At 38.9% G+C, this 24,218-nt stretch overlaps 1 long non-coding RNA gene across 1 annotated transcript in view; it reads left to right on the top strand.

Moving 5' to 3' along the window:
- Nucleotides 1-20,491, top strand: part of LOC126078424 (uncharacterized) — a 91,197-nt gene extending 70,706 nt beyond the window's left edge. The window contains exon 3 of the long non-coding RNA XR_007518034.1: nucleotides 20,300-20,491. This is a non-coding gene — a long non-coding RNA (uncharacterized LOC126078424). The remainder of the gene's footprint in view (nucleotides 1-20,299) is intronic.
- The last annotated feature ends 3,727 nt before the right edge of the window (nucleotides 20,492-24,218 follow it).

Raw genomic sequence — 24,218 nt, 5'->3', positions numbered from 1 at the left:
AATTTTTTTCCTTCACTGCTTCATATAAGTCATCCCTTTGTCTTCTTGCACAGTTTCTGCCGAGTAGTCCGAGCTTATTCTTATTGACTCTCCTTTGTAGGTGACTTTTCGTTTATCCCTAGCTGCTCTTAAAATTCTCTCTTCATCTTTGGTTTTGGCAAGCTTGATTGTAATATGTCTCGGTGACTTTCTTTTAAGATCTACCTTATGTGGAGTTTGATGAGCATCTTGGATAGATATCTTCTCATCTTTCACAATATCAGGGAAGTTTTCTGCCAATAAATCTTCAACAATTCTCTCTGTATTTTCTGTTATCCCTCCCTGTTCTGGTATTCCAATCACTCTTAGGTTATTTCTTTTGATAGAGTCCTACATGAGTCTTAAGGTTTCCTCATTTAAAAAAAATTCTTTTATCTGATTTTTCTTCAAGTATATTGGTACCATGTGCTTTATCTTCAATCTCACCAATTCTGCCTTCCACTTACTCAGTTCTGCTCCTCTGACTTTCTACTGAGTTGTCTAATTCTGTAATTTTATTGTTAATCTTCTGAATTTCTGATTGCTGTCTCCGTATGGAGTCTTGCAGCTTGTTAAACTTTTCATCATGTTTTGAATAGCATTTTTAATTTTTCAACTGTTTTATCTGTGTTCCTTGGCTTGTTCTGCGTTTTGCCTGATCTCCTTTCTAGTATCGTTCCTGATGTCTTGAAGGGTTCTGTATATTAATCTTTTGTATTCCTTATCCGGCAGTTCCAGGAATGCTCCTTCATCCAGAAGATCGCCGATTCTTTGTTTTGAGAGCTTGTTGAAGCGATCATGATCTACTTCTTTATATGACTTGATATTGACTGTTGTCTCTGAGCTATCTATAAGTTATTGTATTAGTTTATCTTATGTTTGCTTAATGTATACTAGCTTTTTGCTTTGTTTTTTGTTTTGATATGCCCAAATTGGTTGCTTGAGTGAGCTAGCTTGATTATTTTCACCTTTGAAGCTCTAATGTCATCACCAGCTGGCTAGAGTTGTTATCAGGTATATCAGCCTAGGAGTCCATTTACTTTTCTTGTATGGATTCAGCTCAGGTGTCCAGGTAGAGTTGGTCCTCAAGTGTGTGGTGCAGTCTCTGTTCTACAGTCTTAGAGGGGCAAGTGTGATTGGTGTAGATACCAGTATCTGGTTGCAGCAGGGGGTCACACTCTGAACAAGGCAGGGGGCTGACAACTGTCCCCTGAGTGTCTGTGAGGAACGTGCATCCCTGCTCCCTAGAATGCACAGGTGGGTGGGCTCTGCAGATGGACCATGGGCACCCAATGCTTTTGGTTGTGAGGACTGGGAGGTACCACTTATCCTTGGACCCCTGTCACAGGTGGCTGAGTGACCTGAGTGGAATCACCAGTCCTTAGGCCCCTGATGTGGGTAGGTGAAGACCCTGTTTAGTATGCAAAGTGGTGTCAAACATCAAACACCCACCTCTCCACCGTACAGCTGAAACAGTTGCAGCCTGCCAACAAGGGCTTATTCTCCTGAAATAGGCCCAAATGGGTCCATGCAGGAGGGAAAGGTATTCAAAGTCCATGGACCACTTATGCCTGGACAGGAGCTGCTTCTGTCCTAACCTCCTCACATTAGTGGAGCTGGCAAATTATCTTTTCCCCCAATTGTGAATTTATTCCTTTTCCAAGGCAAGGAGAATGGCTCAGAGCACTCAGGAAGACCTATCTCAGGTCCAGGGAAATCCACAGCCACTGAAGCTGGCTTGGAGGTGGAGGGTACAGTAAAGTATACGCAAGTACTTAGCTTTTGCCAAGAGCACCATTATTCTCTGGTTCTAGAGGTGTGAGTAGGCTCTGTGGCTGGCCGTTTCCCTATGAGGAAACTGTGGCCAAACACTACTACCAGCCTGCCATAGTCCCTCCCAGGAGTGGTGCCTGGGGGATCCTGATGATTCAGGTCCAGCAACTCCTTTCCACTTCTGAACCGTCTCTCCCTCCCCTTGCCACTCAGTCCATTTTCTAACTTTGCCTTTGATGTTCAGGGCTCCGAGCTTGTCATAAACATAATCATTTCACTTGTGTTTTTGGGTCTTTGTTGTAAAAGGGACCACAAGAAGCATCTGACTACTCTGCCATCTTGGCCCCACCTCAAGGGTACTGTTTTGATAGAGTAGTCAGGGAAGGAAAGCCTATTTGATGAGAGGCCTGAAGAAAAAAAAAGGAAGAACCATCTTGATGTTTTTTGAAAGAGGGAGTAGTAAGAGCAAAGGCCCTGAGGCAGGATGGTGCATGAACCATTTGAAGAACAGGAAGAAAACCAAAGTGGCTGGAGCAGAATGAACAAAGTGAACTTTAGAGCAAGAGGTAGTGTGAGTCCAGGCCAGCTGCCATCTTACAGGCTAGGGTAGGACTTAGGCTTTTACTCTGAGCAAGAAGGAAATGATTGGAGGGTCTTGAGCAAAATAGTGACATCATAATTATTCAAAATTTAATGGGGCCACTCTGGATACTAGAATATAAGCAGTAAGGGTAGAGCCAAGGAAATCAGTAGGACACTACTCCAGCAAATAGTTGATGATTTGAACCAGAGTAGATGCCAAGGAGATTGGCATGGAGAAATGGTCAGATCTACCTATATTTTGAAGGTAGAACTGACAGGATTTATGGATGGCTTAGATATGGGCTGTGATAGGAAGGGTGGTTAAAGAATGTTCTTTAACCATTTGTGAAGATCGGGAAAATTGGAGGAAAAACGAATTGGTGAAGGGTCAAAATTCCAGAGTTTTCTTGTGAACCTGTTCATTTTGTGATACCTTAGTGTCCCTATGAGGCAGAATCGACTCAACAGCAATGGTTTTTTTGGTTTGGTTAAATATCCAAAAGGAATAAACACTTGTATATAGGCCCCTGGAGTTCAGAGGAAAGGTCCAGGCTAGAGTTGACTCCAAACAGGGGACATATTTAAACATGTGGACCTAGAGATATCACTAAGGAAGTGAGGTGTAACAGTAACAGCTAACAGTTGAAAGGCTGTTTAGTATGTGTCAGGCATGATTCTAAGTATTTTACTTGTAATAAACTCACTTAACCCTTATAACAACTCTATGAGGCAGATACTATTATTTACCACTGTACACATGAGGAACTGAGGAACAGAGATTTAAGTAATTTGTCCCAAGCCACACAGCTAGTTAAGTGGAAGCAGAAAGCTTCAAGCACAACTAGACTGGTTCCAGAATCTTCTACGGAGAAGACTCAGGTTACACGTCACCACTTTTAGATTTTATTTCCACTTCAGTGCCCTGTACTCCCCAGTGATGGTCAGAGCAAAGAATAAAATTTAAACAAAGACTAAGATAAATTTTAAATTCTAGGCTGATACCATCATTGACACTAAAGAGTGGAAGATTTATAAACAAGTTGTTAAAAACAGAACACAAAATCAAAGGCTCCTCTTAAAAGAAAAGCAAACAGCCCAAGGGAAGAGACAAATATACTTTTTTACTTTATTCTATTTGCCCAATTTCATCTACAGATTATAAGACGCCTTTCAGTTTCAGAGATCTAAGAAGGAGGAAAAAATATGTGTCTTAGAATTGATGAAATAGAGTAGTTTTACTTTTTTTTAGCAGCCGGCCTTATTTTGTTGACTGGGCTCTAGGCATTGTTTCTCCAGGAAAGCATTGTTCTTACCATACTCTGCATTTTATTAGACCACAATGCCTCCTCTTTAATAAGGGAATGATATCCCTCCTTTAGAGATAATATTCATTGTGAGCACCGATATGATTTTTACTTTTAACCCTCCAATTATATAATATTTCAGAGTGAGGTTCATAATGATGACTGATGATGGGCATAAGCAGAAACACTGACAAATTTTCATATTATTTTCATTGATGGCAGGATCTTTCTCTCATTCTCTTGGTATCTCTAATATAGTAGGAAAAATATAGCAGGGGCTTGGTAAATCTTGTCTAAATTAATAAATAGAAATTAAAATTTGATAACAATTATGCCTAGTGTCAAAATAGCACTGTGGACATATGCAGAATCTGTACATAAAGCTTTCCTTTGTCATTTTGAATTTTGCTGATCTACTCAAGTGCCAACACTTGTGAAAACAGACACATTATTCTTGCTTGGTTAATCTGTGTGTTTATCAAGCTTCTCCATTGCTGGTGTCTCTGGGGCATAACCAAACTAAGCATTTCGCCCTAGGGAAGTTGTTGCTTTTTTATCCAGTGGAGACAAAGAGGAGTTGTGGGTGAATACTTAATCAAAGCAGTGGGGCAGCTAAAGTGGTACATATTTCCATTCTCGTTTTTTTTTTTTTTAATAATTTATTTTTGTTGTTGAAAATATACACAACATATGCCAATTCAACAATGTCTACATGTACAATTCAGTGACAATGATTGCATTTTTCAAATTGTGCAACCATTCTCATCGTCCTTTTCCAAATTGTTGTTCCTCCATTAACATAAACTCACTGTCCCCTAAGCTTTCTATCTAAGCTTTCAGGTAGCTGTTGTCCATTTGATCCCGTATAGGTAGTTCTTTAAAAAAGCACAATGCTTAAGGCAGACATTCTTTTCTAATTAAGCTAAACTATTGTTTAGTTTAAAGAAGACTTCAGGGGATATTTTTGGTTTAGGGTTTAAAGATTATCTCTTGTCTTGGGGCAGTAGGTTCGGGGGTTTATCCATTCTTGCTTAAGTGGTTTTCTAAAGGCATGGCAGCGAAAGCAGGAGCTGACTGTATCCACTTACAGATGTGTGCACACACCTGCCAGCCGCCCATACTCCTTGTCTACAAGTAGATTATTTTCCTACCTCCTCCACACCTGTCATCAATCCAGAAATTTAGTTTCCAGTTCACTTCAAACATGTAATTTTACTAATTGATTTTAGGATAGCTCTTAGTACTTACTTACCAAAAAAAAAAAAAAAAACACAAATCTGTTGTCGTGGCAACTTACAGGTCCATGAAATGAAGACCTCAATTTGCCCTGGGTTGGGATGGGGAGGAGTCTCTGGGTGGTGCAAACAGGTAATATGCTCGGCTGCTAATTGAAAGACTGAAGATTCAGGTCTACGCAAAGGCATTTTGGAAAAAAGCCCTGGTGATCTACTTGTGAAAAATCAGCCACTGAAACCCTTTGGAGCATAGTTCAACTCGGACACACATGGGGTCACCATGAGTCAGAGTCAACTCAGTAAAACTGGTTTTGGGATAGAGAAGTGCTCCTTTGAGTCATCCGGCTATAAGCTACTGGGCGGCTTAAAAAAGGACCTCATTACCTGCTGGGAGATTCTAAGAGGCTGAGAAAGCCTCAGATACTAGGTTCCCTGGAATTGGAGTGAGGGTTGAATACTTTGGCAAGTCTAGTTAAATGCCTTTTTCTCCTAATGCTGGGGTATAATGGAGAAGGCACGTGGCTTTGCAGACCTGGGTCCAGTGCACAGGTTACTGATGTAATCATATGTAAGTTACTTACCTTCTCTGATCTCAGCTCCCTTATCTATAAAATTGAGAACACTGATACCTATTTTGCTTAGCTGTTGTGAATATAATTGTACCATGCAGGGTACAAAGTAGATACTCAAGAAATTGTAAGTTTCCTTCACTTTCCTAATTTAAGTGTTCAGTGGTTAAGCGCTCAGCTGCTAACCAAATGGTTGGCAGTGTGAATCCACCAGCTGCTCCTTGGAAACCCTGTGAGGCAGTTCTAGTCTGAACTATTGGGTTGCTATGAGTTGGAATCGACATGACAGCAATGGGTTTGGTTTGGTTTTCATTTGGCCTGACCAGTAAGAGATTGGGTCCTAAATCTTAAAGTATGAGCAGCCTTGAGGTGGTCACCAAGCCAATTTTTTGGAGACTTTTGCCTATGATCTCTTAGCAGGAAAAGTGAAATCTGTAATACTAAGGGTCATCTAGTATAATGGAGAGAAAGCAAAGTGTTATTTAAAATCCAAACAAACTATAATTACTTTGCTTTAAATGAGGAGTGTCTTAGTTATCTAGTGCTGCTGTAAACAGAAATATTACCATTGGATGGCTTCAACAAACAGAAGTTTATTCTCTTACAGTCTAGTAGGCTAGAAGTCCAAATTTAGGCCATCAGTTCCAGGGGGAAGGCTTTCTCTCTCTGTTGGCTCTGGAGGAAGGTCCTTGTCTTCGATCTTCCCCTGGATTAGGAGCTTCTCAGCTCAGGGACCCTGAGTTCAAAGGACACACTCTTCTCTTGGCACTGCTTTCTTGGTGGTGTGAGATCCCCCATCCTCTCTGCTCAATTCTCCCTTTTATATCTCAAAAGAGATTGACTTAAAACACAGCCTAATCTTGTAGATTGAGCCAGGCCTCATTAACATGACTGCCGCTAACCCCACCTCATTAGCATCATAGAGGTAGGATTTACAACACATATGAAAATCACATCAGTTGACAAAATGGTGGACGGTCACATCATAGTGCGAATCATGGGCTAGCCAAGTTGAGAGATATTTTTGTGGGACACAATTCAATCCATAACAGGGAGTGACAAAACTCTTATCAGTAGAAAATAATCAATATTGCTTCCTTCTGCATCTAATGGGGGAGGTGGGTGGAGAGAATAAAGGACAGACTAGAATTTGAATGCATTTCTTTGGTACTTCTAAAGGGAGAGATCAGGAGTAAATAGCCTATTGTTTAGGCTGCCATACTGATATGTTTTAGATAAGAAGAGTGGAGAGACTGATTGCTCTGCATAATAAAGTGAAGAAATAGAAGCATAAGGAAAGTTTTGAAGAGGAGAAGAAATACTATAGGGCTTGCTCTGTATATTTCTTTGTTATACCCAAACCTTCAGTAAAAAGTGCTACACGCTCAAATGTATAGTGAGTTATATTGGTGGGGGCAGAAATCAAGGGAAAAGTGCTGCGTTAGGGGTGATGTGGTACAATACAGACACAGCTCTTTTAGGAAAGTATCACAATTCATAAACATAAGCATAGAAGAAGCAGTTCAGAGCCAGAGATGACCCGGAAAAAGGCAAACCATCCTCACCCTCCCCTCCTCTGCCACAATATCTAGAAAGACTAGGAAAATTCTGGGGCTCCCACCACATGTGGGATATGGTTCCATTCCACTCTATTTGCAATGAAAGGGTAAGGCACCACAGCTGATGTCTGTTACTCTTTGGGCTAGGAAATAGGCAGGGAAGGTTTCCATCAAAGCTCAGACACTGTCATATTCTCCTGAGTAAAACAGGAGCAATGGTCCACTTCTCACAAAGAAAGGATGAAGGCATGTCTGGAAAACAGACCTATTTTTTTCTATAAAATTTTTTGATGTGTACGTGCTCATAGGACATACCTCAAGTTTCTTGAAGTGAACTGGCTTCACAAGAGAAAACTCATCAAGATTTCCTTTCAGAGTGTTTGTCAGCTCCCAAGATGTGTATCCGATACTCAAGCTCCCAGTTTGAATACAGAGATTCATAACTTCATTTAAAGACCCTCTGTTATTTCTTGGAGGCAAGGGAAATGTGTTCAAGGAGACAGGCTTGCTTTTAGATACAGTTCCATTATAATAGTAGATAAATTCTGCTTATTTATTGCGTTCTCTTTCACAGTTTACTTGTTTTTACCACCTAGAAGCTTGTTTCTGTGCTACAAATTAATCACTGTTAATTTAAGACTATTGGACCCCTCAGATGGATATCTGTCATTTAAATAGCAGTTTTGTTTCACTACTCAGTGTTCTTCTTTTTCCTTTTATAAAAAACAGGTTGCCATTTCTACATTAGAGAAGCAAACTCAGATGTATTTTAGTTATTTCCTCTGTAAAAAAAAAAAAAATGTAGCATTACAGCAATTTAGTTTTCAGCTTGCTGGTTAAGGATTTGAAAGGAGAATAGCGTCACTAAGGTCACAATGCTTGAAACATAACTAGGTTCTCAATAAACACTTGAGAGAGAATAAATTAAAAATTAAATGAATCAGTGAACAAAGGAGTAAATGAACTAATAAACATACCGAAAGTTGGCCATCTTTTAAAAGAATGGCCAAATGCTCTCAATGATTATAAGTAGCATTTCCACTCTCTGTGTACCCTTTACTACTTTCTTATTAGCAACACCACCATCTCTATCACCACCACCACCAACACACACACATGCACACACATAGGCACCAGTTTGTTTATATAAATATCTATCTAGGTAAATGGATACCAGAAATTTTAGGGGCCTAGTCTTTGGAGATTGAAAGATGGAAGTCTAAGTAAGAGAAATAAAACTCTCCACTTCCTTAAGTGTCTTCCTTTGTCTAAAAAAAAAACTAGTACGTGTTAAATGAACAAATAAATGAATGCTGAACTCAGGCTAATATTCTTTTCCATCTGAGCTCTCTTGACTATTTTGAGAGTGGCCTTTTGGGATTTTTATAAATGGACATAAAATAGAGATTTTGATTTTTAATAAGGTATGCCTTTATTAACTATGTTATTGTTTTATTACAAAAGTGATGTTTAATATTATAATGCAACGTTATTAAGGACCAAACGGAAGTTCTTCTCCATCCCCTACTTTGTAACAAATTATATTCTTCCTGGGTCTCTGGGTTTGTGATTAAAAAGTTATGGAACTCCACCAAAATCTGGAATTCACTTGTTGGTAATTTGTAATATCTCTCCTTTTTTTGTGATTAGAAAAAGATACTATAGATAGCATAGCTGGGATTATGATGGATAATATTCATTTTATTCCTTGAATGGAAGTCTTTAATACCTAGAGATTATTGAGATTTCTGTTAAGGTTTATACTGTCAACCTGAGTGGCTTGGACTTCTTCTTTTGTTCCATTGGTGGAATGAAAATATATGCAAGTAGGTCATTTGCTACCAAGTAGTTTAGATGCATGACAGCAGAGGGGAATGGAAGACACAACTGGCGTGGCCACATGAGCCAAAAGGCTCAATGAAACCCTTAAGGGAAAAACACTAAAACACAAAAATTTAGGCTGGAGGCAGAGCCCACATAGAGCTACGAACAGAAGCACCATGCCATCCCTACATAGCAAAGATCCAAAAAACTAAAGTAAAACAGAGACAAACGTCAATCCTGAAACCCTAAGCATCAAAAGAAGAGACAAAGAACTCAGCCAAGCACTGAATGGAATAAGAAACTGCTGACAGAGAACAGACAGCAAGGAGAGATACATGCAAAAATCCCCTATCAGTTCATGTAGTACGGATTCACCATGTTGAACTTCTGTTGGAGATTGGTGGGTAGAGAGTACAGGAAAGCAGCTTCACAGAGCTCTCAACAGGAGACAGAGCATCCAGTAGCCAGCAATATACGATTTCCCACCCCGCAACCTTCTTCCTCCCTGCTCTGCCTCCGCCTCTTCCAAGCTCGATGTGGTTGCTTGGCTGGCTGAGAAGTGCAAGCCTGTGCCACTTGGATTCACCCTCTCCACATCGGAGTTAGGCGAACAGAGAGTATGGCAAAACAGCTTCACAGAGCTCCCAACAAGAGGTAGGGCACCCGGTAACCAGGGATATATGGTTTCCCATCCCCCCCACCCTTCTTCCTCCCCAGTCGGCCTCCACTGCTTCCTGCTGGTCACAGTTTCTTGGTCAGGAGGCACTGGCTTCTGCCCCATGCTGCTCAGATTTGCCCCACCCATGCTGGCTGGGTTCCTGAGTGCCATTTGTTGTTGGTGTTGCTTTTTTCTGCTTCTTTCATGCCTCTCACCACATCCCCCTCCTTTCCCTTGAACACCTGGCTCTACATGCCATCTTTGCTTCTTCTTGAAAGGCCATGAAGCACCACTCAACTGGGAAACTGCTTCCTTGGCCTGTACCACCACACTGGTGGGATCCCTGGGGCTTCCTTTTGTTTTTTGTTTGTTTTGTTCTGTTCGTTTGTTTTCTTTTTCTTTTCATGGCTTGGGAGCCACTTTCCCAGTCTGCACAGCTGTGTCAGTGGGATCCCTGGACATTTCTTTTTTCTTTTTTCCTTTTTGTCTTTCCTCATTTTTCAGTCTCTTGTTTCTCTATACTTACCTTCTTTTCTTGTCTCCTGCATACCTGGGACTGTGTCACATCTCTATCCCTTCTAGCCAGGCTGTACTCCACGGCCTGGGAGCCACTTCCTCAGTCTTTGCAGCTGCACTGGTGGGATCCCTGATGGCTTTTCTTTTCTTTTTTCTAATTTTTAAAAATTTTATCTTATTTTTCCCTTTTCTTTTTTTTTTTCTCCATTTCTCAGTTTCTCATCTCTCCACTCCAATGGCAAGCTCCATTAGCACTCTTTTTGTTTGTTCATTTCTTTTTAGCTCCTATTTCTCTCTCTTTTTTCCCATACCCATCTTTTAGCTCCACACATCACAACCTCCCCCCTCCTTCCTGCCTACCTCTACTATATGCTGAACATCACACCCCCAAGCAGCACAGGCACAGCCTACTGAAACCCGTCCTGTACTGATTCCTGGCCTGCCCTGTCAGCCCTAGTATGTGCCACAAAAAACCCATCTCAGCCCCTCCCCTTCAGCTGTACCTGCACCATAGCTGAGCGACTGGCCCTGCCCATTGGACAAGGAGGTGAAAAGTATTGTGCCCACAGATAAGCAAACAACAAAGCATGCACAGCCTGCCTGCTCAGACATAACGAAATAATAAAAAAAAAAAAAAACAGGATTAAACAAATCTACAGTCCATAAACATAAACAAAATCCATCTACTGAATGTCCTGAAGACAGCAGACAATATCAAAACATATTAAAAAAAACAGGACAGGATGGTTCCAATAGGCATCCAAAATAAAACACCAGATGACTTTCCAGTAGAAGAAAAGGCACTAAAACTGCCTGATAGGGAATTCAAATCTCTAATATTCAGAGCTCTCCAAGAGTTGAGGCAAAAAGCAGAAAAAAATCTGGAAAAAATAGGCAAATTCATGGAAAATACAGACAAAAGAAAATGGAAGAATTCAGGAAAATAATACAGAAACAAAATACCAAAATAAATTCACAACTAGAAATCATACTTGTAAATACAACAATTAGGAATCCAAAAGATAAACAACAAGATTTCATAAATGAACAGTGTCACAGAAGGGCTTAGCAGCAGTTCTGAAACAACGAAAGACAGGATCAGCAAAATTAAAGACAAACACTTGGATACAACTCTGTTTGAGGAAAAATCAGAAAAAAAGAGTGAAGAGAAATGAATAAAGCCGACAATTATAAGGGGCACAATCAAAAGCAAAAATTTGCAAGTGATCAGAGTCCCAGAAAAGGGGGACAAAACAGAAACACAGAGATGATCATTAAAAAATTGCTGACAGAAAACTTCCCTGATATCATGAAAGATGAAAAGCTGACCATCCAAGAAGCTCGACAAACCCCATATAGGATAGACCCCAAAAGAAAATTAGCAAAGCATATAATAATCACACTTGCAAAAATCAAAGACAAAGAAAGAATCCTGAGAGCAGCTCAAGAAAAATGAAAAGTCACATACAGAGGAGAAACAATAAGACTAAGCTCTGATTATTCAGCAGAAACCAGGCAGGCAAGAAGGCAATGAGATAACATATATAAAACCTTGAAAGAAAAAAATTGCCAACCAAGAATAACGTATCCTGCAAAACCCTCAAATGATAATGAAATTAGGACATTTCCAGATAAACAGAAATTAAGGGATATGTAAAAGCCAAATCAAACCTGCAAGAATTATTAAAGAGAGTCCTTCAGTTTGAGAAAAAACAACATCAGACCACAGCCTGAATCTAGGAAGCAAGATTGTACCAGCCAGATGCCAACCTAGGAAATGAATTCTCCAGGACGGCACTGGGCTACTGGGGGATCCAAAACCAAAAGAATTAGAACAGGGAACCAGAGAAGTTAATCTGTAAACGACAACAATGTCGGAACAATAAAAGAGGAAATAAATGGTGTAGGTATAGAACTTTCTAATTGAGAGGAAGGAAAGGCAATACCAAGTAATAATAAACTGGTTCAAACCTAGGAAGATAAGGGTAAATTTCAAAGTAACCACAAAGAATGTTAATAAACCTACACATCAAAATAAAGAAAACCATAAAGTCTCAGTAAAAACAAAATCTACAAAAGCAAAAGAAAAAGCAAACAGCTACCAAAAAAGAGCAGGAGTGGCAATACTAATCTCAGATAAAATAGACTTTAAAACAAAATCTACCATATAAGACCAAGAAGGGCACCATATAGTGATTAAAGGGATGATCTATCATGAAGACATAACCATAATAAACATCTATGCACCCAATGACAGCGCTCCTAAATACATATAACAAACTCTAACAGCACTGGAAAGAGAAATTAGCATTTCCACAATAATAGTAGGAGACTTCAAAACACCACTCTCAGTAAAGGACCAAACATCTAGAAAGAAACTCAACAATGATACAGAAGAGCTAAAGGGCACAAACAGCCAACTTGACCACAAAGACATATATAGAACACTCCACCCAACAGCTGCAAAGTACACACTTTTTTCCAACGCACATGGAATGTTCTCCTCAATAAACCACATCTTAGAGCAACCCTCAACAGAGCAACCCTCAACAAAATCCAAAACATTGAGAAAACACAGAGTATCTTTTCTGACCACTTGCCATCAAGGTAGAAATTAACAACACAAAGAGCAAGGAAACAAGATAAACATACCAAAATCAGTTGGATTTCTATACACCAATAAAGGCAACAATGAAAAAGAAATCAGGAAAACGATACCATTATGATAGTCCCTAAAAAAATAAAATACTTAGGAGTAAATCTAACCAGGGATGTAAAAGACCTGTATAAAGAAAACTTCAAAACACTACTGCAAGAAACCAAAAGAGATCTACATAAATGGAAAAACATACCATGCTCATGGATTTGTAGACTCAACATTGTGAAAATGACAATTCTACCCAAAGCAATTTACAAATACAATGCGATCCAGTCCAAAGACCAACAACAGTCTTTAAAGAGATGGAAAAACTAATAATTAATTTATATGGAAAGGGAAGAAGCCTCGGATAAGTAAAGCACTATTGAAGAACAATAAAGTAGGAAGATTTGCACTACTTGACAGCAGAACCTACCATACAGCTACAGTAGTCAAAAAACAACCTAGTACTGGTACAATGACAGATACATTGACCAATGGAACGTAATTGAGAACCCATCCACCTACAGTCACCTGTAGGGTCAACAAAGACCCAAAGTCCATCAGATGGGAAAAAAAATAGTCTTTTTTAACAAATGGTGCTGGCAAAACTTGATTTCCATCTGCAAAAAAATGAAAAAGAACCCATAACTCACACCATACACAAAAACTAATTCAAAATGCATCAAAGACTTAAAATATAAAGCCAAAAACTATAAAGTTCACAGAAGGAAAAACTGGATCAAAGCTAGAGGCCCTAATACATGGCATTAACAGGATACAAACCATAACCAATAACATACAAGCTCCAGAAGATAAGCTAGATAACTGACATCTTCTAAAAATTAAACACTTATGCTCATCAAAAGATGTCACCAAAAGAATAAAAAGAGAACCTACAGACTAGGAAAAATTTTGGGCTATTACAAATCCAACAAAGTTCTAATCTTTAAAATCTGAGAGAAAATCCAACATCTGTACAACAAAAGGGCAATCCAATTAAAAAAGGAGCAAAGGAAATGAACAGACACTTCACCAAAGAAGACATTCAAGTGGTCATCAGACACACGAGGCAATGCTCATGATCAGTAGCCATTAGACAAATGCAAGTCAAAACCACAGTGAGATACCATTTCATCCCAGCATTACTAGCATAAACCAAAAAAAAAAAAACAGGAAATAAATGCTGGAGAGGCTACAGGGAGATCAGAACTCTTATGCACTGCTGGTAGGAATGCAGAATGATACAACCATTTTGGAAAATGATGTGGTGCTTCCTTAGAAAGCTAGAAATAGAAATACCATATGACCCAGCAATCCCACTCCTAGGAATGTAGCCTAGAGAAATGAGTCATCATATGAACAGACATATTCATACCCATATTCATTACAGAATTGTTCACAATAGCAAAAAGATGAAAACTACCTAGATGCCCATCAGCAGATGAAAGGATAAACAAACTATGGTACATACACACAGTGGAGTACTATGCAATGGTAAAGAACAATGATGAATTTGTGAAGTATCTTGTAACATGGATGAATCTGGAGGGCCCTATGCTGAGTGAAATAAGTCAATCACAGAAGGACAAATATTGTATGAGACCACTAGTGTAAAAACTCATGAGAAGGTTTATACACAAAAATAAATAATTTTTGATGGTTACAAGGGAGGGGAGGAATGGATGGAAAACACTAAATAGACAATAGATAAGTGGTAACTTTGGTGAAGGGTGAGACAGTACACAATACTGGGGAAGCCAGCACAACTTGTCCGAGGCAAGGTCATGGGAGCTCCATAGGCACATCCAAACTCTTTGAGGGACTGAATTGCTGGGCTTAGGGCTGTGGTCTCAGGGAACATCTGGCTCAATTGGCATAACAGTTTATAAAAAAAAATGTTCTATATTTTAGTTTGTTGAGTAGCGCCTGTGGTCTTAAAAGCCTGTGAGCGGCCATCTATGACACTCCACTGGTCTCACTCCTTTGGGAACAAGGGAAAATGAAAAAAAACTAAAGATACAAGGGAAAGATTAGTCCAAAGGGCTGATGGACCACATCTATCATGGCTTCCACCAGACTGAGTCCAGTACAACTGGATGGTCCCTGGCTACAACCACTGACTGGTCTGACAGGGATCACAATAGAGGGTCCTGGACAGAACTGGAGAAAAATATAGAACAAAATTCTAGCTCTCAAAAGAGACCAGACTTGTTGGCCTGACAGAAACACCAAGAGTGTGGCCCCTGGACACCCTTATAGCTCAGTAATGAAGTCACTCCTGAGGTTCACCCTTCATCTAAAGATTAGACAAGCCAGTAAAACAAAATGACTTAAGGGGCACAAACCCAGGGGCAAGGACTAGAAGGTAGAAGGGGACAGGAAAGATGATAATAGGGAACACAAGTTTGAGAAGGGAGAGTGTTGGCATGTAGTGGGGTTGTTAACCAATGTCGTAAAACAATATGTGTACTAACTGTTTAATAAGAAGCTAATTTGTTCTGAAAACCTTCATCGAAAGTATAATAAAATAATAAAAGCAATAATAAACCCATTTCTTGTTAACATAAGTAGCATTTATTGTGAAAAATAACAATATTTTTCCAAACAAATAAATTAATGGGATTTGGCAAAATAATAATACTCATGGAGAATGTGCTTATTTCAAGTAGATACATGAGACTTAAGTGGGCAGCTCCTGTGTAGAGGCAGAATGAGAAGGTAGAAAGGGATAGGAGCTGGTTGAATGGACATGGGAAATCCGAGGTGGAAAGGGGGAGTGTGCTGTTACATTATAGGAAGAGCAACTAGAGTCACATAATGATGCGTGTATAAATTTTTGTATGAGAAACACATTTGAGCTGTAAACTTTCACCTAAACCGCAGTAAACTTTTAAAAAATAATAAAAATTTAAGCTTGAAGATTCATAATTTCACTACCCTAATTAAGCAAAGGAAACCCTCGTGGCTAAGTGGTTAAGTGTTATGGCTGCTGACCAAAGGGTCGGCAGTTTGAATCCACCAGTTGCTCCTTGGAAGCTCTATGGGGCAGTTCTACTCTGTCCTATAGGGTCGCTATGAGTCAGAATCAACTTAATGGCACTGTTGTTTTTTTTTTTTAATTAAGCAAAAATCCTAAATATTTTTGTGTTATTTTATTTTTAAAAGACTCAATCTGTTTATGAACAAATGATTAATGGATATTAATATACTTATTAAAAAGAAATGATAAGGAGAAAAAAAGCAGGGCTTCAAACCGTTTCGTTCCAGTTAACAACACTGAGCAGGATGGCTGGAATGAGTGCAAAGTGCCAGTGACTAAAGGTGAACTGTGATTCCTTCCTGGCTTCTCTGCATTGTTTGGGATTAGAATTGTCTAAATAGTATGAGTAATATGGAAGTGCTGTGAAAGGTAAGTTAGTGCTCTGATTAACACTTTCTGATAATTCAACTGGAAACATAACTAAGTATCTTTGCTGTGGCAGTTTCTTGGAGATGGCAGTGTTATGCAGAGTCACTCTGCTTGGAACTTCTTCAGTTTATTCCTTAATACTGGCAGAATGGACTCAACACTTGCTTGGTCATTGCTGTTGCCTTTGCAGGCCTAAGAAACAAAGTCTATTCCTTAAATATCTGCTGTCATTGTCCTTAATGCTGCCATACTCCTTTCTCTTCCTCTGTACTACTCATTTCGAACTCTACAGAATATTCTATTCAAGGTGTTACTGATACATAAATGATGTTTTATAGCAGGCTGTACTTCCCTCTGAAATATACTATTAGAGTTTTGAAATTATTGCTTACAGAGATTCCATTGATATTTCTGTATGTTCCATCTCTTATAAAGTTAGTGTTTGGGTAAGGCTTCATTCTGTGAGCTTTGGTGATTAAAAGTAATACAAATCATATTGGTCTAACACTTGATATTTGTCATATTCTCCTTCAAAGGAGTTCAAAATACTTCAGATATTTCCCTATGTCAAAATGCTTTCTTATATTATCCCTGAACTATTTTTATCTAGTTTATTAAAATAGTCCTATGAAATTAAAATAGTTTCTTTTATAAAAGAGAAAATTACAGGAATAAAGACAGTGTTCTTTCTTATATTCCCCTTGGAATCACTTATTACAGTGTTTATCATGGCCAAATAGATATTGTGTTTTAATCCAAGGTTAAGAAAAACCAGTTGTAGACTAACAATCAAAAAGTTGCAAATTAGTGAGAAACACACACACATACACACACACCAAATTGTAACCAGGTATTAAAATTTTAGTGCCCTTTCATAGCTCTTTTTAGCTTTTTCTTGGATTGGGATCCATATTTTTAAAAAGTGTATCCTAATTACTCTTTCTGTAGCCATGTCTATAGAAAACCAAAAACAATAGTTACATGAAGGGCTTTTACCATTACAAATTTTGAGAAAATGTCATTTGGAATAAGGATTTGAGGCGAATTTAAAGATGTATTTTGACTGTAAAGATTAATATTTCCCGATTCAATAATAATGATTTAAAAAATCCAGTAGATTAAGGTCCTTAATAAATAGCAGAAATCTTACTAGAAGACTTCCCCCCACTTTTGTGTAATATGATATTTACAAACTTTGGAAAAATAAATAATAATAACAATAAAATCAAGGTGTCCTTTCTTTTTTTGTTGCCTTTTAGACCTTCAGTTTCTTAGTGATAAAGTTCATGTAGGTATTAGTATATACTCTTAATGCTGCCCTGATGGCATAGCGGTTAAAAGCTACAGCTGCTAACCAAAAGATTGGGAGTTCGAATCCAGCAGGCACTTCTTGGAAACCCTGTGGGGCGGGGTTCTACTGTGTCCTATAGGGTTACCATGAGTCAGAATCAAAATAGTATAATGCTGTGTAGCTTTAAGGTTGTTCTCTAATTTCTAGCTAGAAAGAGTTACAAATCTTGATTTTAGATCATTCAAGATATGGACAAATAGTTGGATAACATTTCTGGGAACTTTCGATTTAAATAAGAGAAAGAGTGTAGATTATATCACTTTCTTGAAACCTGTTGTGATAAAACTCCTTCGGTGTTACTATTGTTTTTTGGTTTTCCGTGAGCATGGTTAGAGAAAGACTGATTAGGACGTATTTTTGAAAATATGGATCCTAACCCAAGAAAACCTAAAAAAAAAAAAACCATGAAAAGGCACTAAAATGTGTTGTAAATTACGGTTATACCTGGTTACAATTTGGTAGTACTCTATTCATTTGTAACTTCTTGCATTACTATTTATCTACATTTTTTTTTTTTTTTTTTCTTAGCCTTGGATTGAAACACCACACCCATTTGGTCAGCCAACCCTATGGAGACTTCCATTGCAGGATCTCTTGCATTCATTTCTCTGTTTTCAGGATCTCTGGAACTAGTCCTCAGGGACTCTGGAGCCTATTAGTTTTGTCACTTACTATGGGGTCTTTAGCAAGTCCTACAGTGGCATGAAAGTACTGTGAACCTCAGCATCCTCATAAATAAAACGCAAGTGTGTTGGGGGGATAAAATCATGTCTCTGCTTCTGTAGCCTAAAATTTTAATATAGTACAATTCCAATTCCACAGCCCCTCTTATGTTATACCAGGGACCCTGTCCTAGCTGATCTGTCACTCTCCAGTCCGAATTCTGTGTTTAAGGCATGTTCTAGCAATGTAATGGCTTCTGACTTTTTGAAATTTTTCTCTTATCTTCATTTGTCATTTCAAGTTAAAACTGTCACCTGATTTTTTTCAGATATTCCTGCCTTATTTCCAAGTAGATAAAACCACCTTGAAATGTTGGGACTATTCTTATACTTGGCAGAATTCTGGGCAGGCAAACTTGTCTTTTTGGCCATAGGTTTCTTAGTCACAGCCACAAGTAATCCACTTCCTTCTTGGCTGTTAGGGAAGGGCCTAATTAGCCAATCCAACAAATTCCACTCCCCACCCCCGTCTTCCATCGGTTAGCTCTCTGCTCCTGCAGGCATCTTGCCAGGCTTCACTGAGAGCTATTGAATTACCTTTGCAGCCAAGCTAGCAACAGCACAATGCTGTTTATCTGCCTTCCACCCCACAATTGTCTTTTTCTTCATCAGAAGGTCTGCTTCATTTGTCCCTTAGTTATTCCTTTTCTTCCTAAGGAAACCTACTACTTCTCCCACTTGATTATGATGAATCAGTGATCTTGATATACTTTTGAACCAAATGAACAAAATAACTTTACCTTCTTGTTCCCAAGACACATCTCCAAATTACATGTGGTCTGGTGAGGTTTAACCTGAGGAGCAAATGAAGTAAGTTTAAAAAAAAAAAAAAAAACTTTTCACTTATCCAAGTCACGTACTAAACATATTAGAGAGAGAAACACAAACTTGAATGGTTTATCAAGTTAAGTGTTTACTATTTTCACAAACATGAAAGCTTAATATTATTGTAGTTGTGGACTTTCACTTATAATTGATGCCTTCTGCTGAGATTAGTATATGAAAAGATAGCTTGAAGAAGTAAAATCTGTAATATGTCAAGGTACATGGGGCAAAAACAATGACTCGTCTTCGTGAATTCTGTGTGAATTAAGAAGTTCAGTTGGGCGGCCAGGTGATTGGTAGGAATGGGTTATTGTATTTACCTGGGAGGACCTGGAAAGCTTTTTACACAGTGTCAACAGGATTGTTGTTAAGCAGCAAGTTGGCAAACATGGGAAGGTTGTCATTAAACAATGTTGGGATTCAGAACTGTTGACGTTTATTTGCTTTTTGACTCTTCAACAGCTCATGGAGAGATCTAAGCTATCTAAAAAAAAGCACATGCATCATTGCAATCCCTCCCCCTCTTTTTAAACCTCTTGGCAACCCCAAAACAGGATGAAACTACCCTTTAAGGCAAAGGTTTGTTTACATGGTCTTCCAAAAATGGGCTTCAGGGGAGTACATAAACTCGTACAAATATATGTGGCATTGATGTATAATTATGTGCATAAATATGTTCTGCTTTGGGGTGGATGCCTTTTATTAGATTTTTAAAGAGCTTTGTGGAGGCTGTGAAACCATACAGCTTATAAACTACTGCCTTAGGGGCCTAAATTGAGCTGTTTTAATAATATGAGTGAGGAAGGGGAAAGAGATGACTGGTATAAAGCATTTTCCTCTAATATACAATTTTTTTTAAAAGAGTGGCCAGCTAGTTAGACATGAAAGTAAGGGACAGAGAACCCTGGTCACCACTGCAAAGGTAATAGTATGTTAGGAACAACTGAGTTGATACAGAGAAATTTAATACAGTCCCCCAATGCAGGGAAATCAGGACACCCTCATCTTCTCACCTAGAAAAAATTTCTAGCTTTTGGTATTCAGGAAAACTGATATCAAATAGTGGTTTTCTAAGGGTCTCCCTCGCCACTTCCATGTCAGGTGGGTATGGGTTGAAGACCTGTTTGCTATTGCACTTGGCTCGTTACACAGCCTTGAGTCTTATATCCTGAGTCCCTATATAATCCTCTATTTACTAGAGAAAGTGATAGATCAGGATTTGTCCTGCCCCGCCCTGAAATCTGCATAGTTTCCCAAAATCTCACTAAAGTAGTTGACCTCAGAAATGGAAATTTTGTCTTTGCTAAATACAGCAAGAGACCATCAGAGATGCTGTCTTCTGAATTGGGTTACCACCTTTGACCATTCCTTCCATCTCCATCTGGTAGATTCACATCATCCATCCATCACAAGAAAATACGAAGTTTTGCTCCAGTTGACAGTTGGCTCAGGCTTCTCCAAGGTAGGCCTCCTCCTGTCAGAATTTTTTTTTTGTTTTTGGTCTTATGGTTTCTTAGATCAGAGAAAAGTTGGTTAAACACCTGTTTTCTTCTTTGGCTCATTTGTGAGGTTATGCCTTATTTGCCTGGTTCTCCAGAAACTGCCCTGCTGGTGCCTTCTCATCTTCCTTCATAACAGCTTATAAACTAGTGGCTGTTGGGCTGTTCCCCTCCCCTGTGCACCTTGGTGCTTCACCAGGCACATGCCCCTGCTTTGTTTTTTTGAAGTGAAGGAATCAAATTTAGACTTTTCCTTGAAGTTTTAGATAGTATTATTAAAATTGGTTCTGTTGCTTCCTACATCCTTCCAGTTAACTGTGCACACACATAAACAAGCTCCATTTCCAAAGAATGTGAGATTTTAATCAAGTCACTCATCGTAATTAACTGACAACCTACCCACTTCAGCAGAGTTGGATCTGTTAGTATTTTAAAAATACCTAGCAATGTGTTGTATGTTTTCCTTAAGCCTAAAGATTATCCTTTAGCATTAAAGTACAAACAAACAGAAAAGAGTGCTGCTGAGATACAAGAACCTTAGAAATAAAGTCATAGATAGTCGTTTTTGTATCATTGTGAAAAGTAACAATGCATATGTGTAGTGAAATGTAATCTGTATGGTTTCTGATTTTGTGAACTTCAGATTCAATTTTACCATAAAAAAGTGAGCAGGTTTTTTTAGTTTTCTTTGTAAATGTATTAGTTTTCCATTGCTGCTGTAACAAGTTACCACAAATATAGGTGCTTACAACAACACACACTTATTATTACAGTTCTGGAAATAAGAAGTCTAAATGACTTTTACTGGGCTAAAATCAAGGCACCCGCAGCATTCCTTCTGTAGGCTGTAGGGAGAATCCATTTCCTTGCCTTTTCCAGCTTCTAGAGGCAGTCTGCATTCCTTAACTTCTGGGTCTTTCCTCCATCTTTAAAGCCAGTAGCCTATCATCTTCAAACCTCTCTACTTCTCTCACTCTTCCCTCCCACCTCCTCCTTATAAAAACCGTTGTGATTACATTGGGTCCACTGGATAAAAAATAATCCAGGATAATTTCCCATTAAACTTCTTAATTTAATCACATCTGCAAAGCCTGTTTTTGCCGTGTGAGGTAATATATTCACAGCTTCCCAGAATAAGGACCCAGACATCTTTGGTGTCTACAACACTTACTCTAAAGAAGATATTTATTAGCTACTTACAATTTTTTTTTTACAATTTGATTAGGAATAAAAATACTTTTGATTGGACTAATTCACACCAGCCAGGTCAGAACTGTTAAAGTCAATTCAAGTGAGAAACTTTCTAATTCAACACCCTAAGTGTGCTTTTGGAGCAAGTATAGACGAGAACCTTGAGAAAAGACAACCACTCTTGGGTAAAAGAAGTTGTCAAAGTCATTTCTTTGTAGGCGTGATTTTCTCCACAGATGTTACAAATAAATCAGACCAAGGATAAAGTTATGGCACATGTGTTTAATATTCTCTAAACTGTGCTTAAAGCTGACAAACCTTAAAAACTGCTTTCTATCCTTATCCTCAGTAAACGAGTTCTGTAGCTCATTTGCCCTGCAGTTCTGACTTTTCTAAATGTTGTAACTTTCTGCCTTCAGACATATAAAAGAACTGAGGCCTTGCCCAGTTCTTCAGGTGGCTGAAGACCATCCTTTCACTGTTCCCCCTCAATGCCTGCCTTTCCACTGGTGAGTGACTGCGAGGAAGGTGAAGCAGGTGTGCGGTGTCTGCCGGTGGCGTGTTGAAGCATGACTTGAAGGAGGAAATTTGCATTTTTTAAAAATTTCTTACACAAGAGGGGAACCAAAGGGATGACAGATTCCCATAGGAAATGCACACACACCTGTTTTTTTTTTTTTTTTTTGGATTTGCTGTTCTAGGCGGTTTCAAAAAACAAACCCTGGAGCAAAGCCATCAGTATGAGAATGTCTTTGTGCTGTTCAGAATTATTCTCAATATTTAAGCAACACTTTCTGACCAGGTGCGTGATAATATTTTTCTTCTTTTTCCTAAACGCAGAGCTAGTTTTTATTACCTTTCTGGGCAGTCATTCTTTTAAAACCGTATGTGGATACAATAATAATCTGGGAGATGATACCAACAGTTTTTAAATATGCTACTGACATTTCTTGTTCATAAAGTTTGAAAACAAGGCTAACATTTTTGGACAAATTGATATCAAAATAAGATTTAGATGTATATAAATTGTGCTTGTGTGTGTAATAAATGTGTAGCATACTCAGAAATCAGCTTTGTTAAGTAAGAGAGTGACTTATCTGATATTGCTGCCCACTTTGGCCTAATTGGAAACCCTAGTGGTGTAGTGGTTAAGTCCTACAGCTTCTAAGCAAAAGGTTGGCATTTCAACTCCACCAGGACTCCTTGGAAACCCTATGTGGCAGTTCTACTATGTCCTATAGGGTTGCTGTGAGTCAGAATTGACTCAATGGCAATGGGTTTGGTTTTTGGGGTTTTGGCCTAACTGCAGTGGTGCATTGGTAAAATTTTAACAAATGGCTTTCCAAGGGAAGAGAAGGCCTGATTAGTAGTGTTTGCTGATATCCATGATGTTAAAAAATATTCTCACCAAGGCTCAATCGGTCTACCACCCTGAAGTCACAGAAAGAGGGAATGGGAGTAGATACGTTCTATCAGCTCTACTGAGCTGGTACGAGCTGGCTATGTAAGTACCTATAAGTAAAAGTAATACAACTTAGAGGATTCGTAAAGACGACAAATGACTGAAATCTGATGTAGAAAAGAGAACTACATACATTTCACTCAGTAGTAAACCATAAGGATTTCTCCTAGGATCCGTAACCAAGAAGATAATCTCTGATTCTAGGATGGTCTGGATTCTTCTTCCAGATTCTGCAAATTCTGTCCTGTGGGTTCCACCTTGGTTGCTCTGGATGTCTGCATCCTGCTTCAGGGGCTTTCTAAAAGTCACAGTAAGGTCTGAATTCTTATTTACACATTTGGTACCAGGTTTTTATACTTTTAGTGTATATGGAGTCTTTCTCAATTGCTTTGTGTGAAGGACTTGAGTTCTTTCCAATAGAGGCTGAAAATACTTGATGCCCATTTGTTTGTGTACACTTTCCCTGTGAATGTAGCTCTTAACTCTCTAACCTGAATCGTCTCTTTGTTACAATTCAGTTGGGCTATATTCTCTACATTCTGTCTGCTCTGTAGTGGCAAATATTTTGTACAAGAGCCCCTTCCTTCTCCCCACCCCAGCCTCAGTGCTGGCCTTACCTGGACAAAGGTCCTGCCCTAGACCTCATGCATTAGAGGTTTGATTTTAGCCTTCTCCTGGTCATGCCTCCTTTTGCAGTCCATGCTTGCCCCTTCTAAAGCTGTCCTCTAGATCACAGAACCAGTTGCTGTCATGTTGACTCTGACTCATGGTGACCCCATGTGCGTCACAGTAGAACCGTGCTCCATAGGGTTTTCAATGGCTGATTTTTCAGAAGCAGATCACTAGACCTTTCTTCTGAGGTGCCACTGGGTGGACTTGAACTTCTAACCTTTTGCTTAGCAGCTGAATGTGTTACCCATTTTGCACCAAATGGAGATTCCTCTACCTAGAGACTCCAGAATGCCCTTCCCAAAAGACTTTAAGCATTTGAACCTGTACTGCCTTCTTTGCTCTCTTTGTCCTCCAAAAGGTGAACTGTGTTACCACCTAAGATTTGATTAAAGGCAGCTGTTTGGGAAG

Source organism: Elephas maximus, chromosome 6 (assembly GCF_024166365.1).
Source record: "Elephas maximus indicus isolate mEleMax1 chromosome 6, mEleMax1 primary haplotype, whole genome shotgun sequence".
NCBI classification, from domain to species: Eukaryota; Metazoa; Chordata; class Mammalia; order Proboscidea; family Elephantidae; genus Elephas; species Elephas maximus.
This window is presented reverse-complemented; position numbering and strand designations above follow the sequence as displayed.